The sequence below is a fragment of the Trichechus manatus genome, unplaced genomic scaffold, assembly GCF_000243295.1.
Source record: "Trichechus manatus latirostris isolate Lorelei unplaced genomic scaffold, TriManLat1.0 scaffold00111, whole genome shotgun sequence".
Classification (NCBI taxonomy): Eukaryota; Metazoa; Chordata; class Mammalia; order Sirenia; family Trichechidae; genus Trichechus; species Trichechus manatus.
The window spans coordinates 6,851,455-6,852,912 of record NW_004444047.1 but is presented as its reverse complement, the minus strand read 5'-3'; positions in this window follow the sequence as shown (position 1 = coordinate 6,852,912).

The following is a 1,458-nucleotide window of genomic DNA, read 5'->3' as shown; positions in this document are numbered from 1 at the left end:
GGGGGGACGGAGAAGCGAGGGAAGGGAAGGGGGGACGGAGAAGCGAGGGAAGGGAAGGGGGGACGGAGAAGCGAGGGAAGGGAAGGGGGGACGGAGAAGCGAGGGAAGGGAAGGGGGGAGGGCAGCGAGAAAGAGGGGGCTGGGGAGACGGGCACACACAGGAGGGGGTGGGGCTGGGCCCAGCCAGCAGGAGACTGGAGGGACAAGGCTGCAGGAGGCCAGGAAGTGGGGCAGGTCTAGGGAAGGATGGGCCTCGAGGACTGCCTGGGGTGACCAGTGCACCTCCCAGGAGACAGGCAGGCTCCCCGGGAAGGCCACTCTGTGGGGACTGCCAAACTGTGCCCCAGTCTCCCGCTGCAGCCCCGACCACCACAGTCCCTGGAGAGGCAGACAGAAGCTTCTCCATGGCCTTGCTCCACAGAAAACCTCCTGAAGTGGGGAGAACTTGGAGGAACTGCCCTCCCCCTCAGCTTCCTCCCCTCGGGCACCCCAGACCAGCACTGCCAGCGGCAGCAGCTGCGGGCAGGTGCCAGCCGGCCTCCTCCCCTGGGATGCACAGATAACGCCAGCCCTCCCTACCCACCCCCCACATCCTGGGTGCCCCCAGGCGGGGAGGGCACTCCTTCCCACACCCTTGCCAGGCACCTCAGCTTGCTGAGAATCACCCACCATTCTCTCTGGATGTGGGGAGAACACCCCGATGGATGGCTGCCCTGTTGACGGCCTCCACATGGCCTCCATGTACCCTCCCAAGTAACACACCCAGGCTGGATGATGAGCTGCTTAAGGGACCTTGAATCCCCTAAGACCTAGAGACCCACCTGCAGATCATGCTTGTGAGGGACACACAGGTTCTGGGGTCTAGCCTAGACTTAAAGCTCCATCTTTACCACCTCTCACCTCTGCAGGGAGTCCTTGGTCTAGCCTCAGACCTGGAGATCTACCTGCTGTAGGGGGCCTGGGCTACTTCATAACTACAGCTCTGCCTTCACAGCTTTTCAACTGTGCAGGGGCACCTGAGGTCTAGCCTTAGACACAGAGTTCTGCCTTCTGTAAATCTCACCTTTGTAGAGAGTCCTGGGTCTAGCTTTAGACCTAGAGCTCTGTCTTATGCACCTCACCTGTGCAGGGAATCCTGGTCTAGCCTTAGACCTAGAGCTCTGCCTTCACCACCTCTCACCATTGCAGGGAATTTTTTTTTTTTTTTATTGTACTTCAGGTGAAGGCTTACAGAACAAATAGTTTCTCATGAAACAGAAGTACACATGTTGTTCTGCAGGGAATTTTGGGTCTAGCCTCAGACCTGGAGCTCTGCCTTCACCTTTTACCTGTGCAGGGGGCCTGGGGTCTAACGTCAGACCTAGAGCTCTGCCTTCACCACCTCTCACCTGTGCAGGGGGGCCTGAGGTCTATCCTCAGACCTGGAGCTCTGCCTTCACCACCTCTCACCTGTGCAGG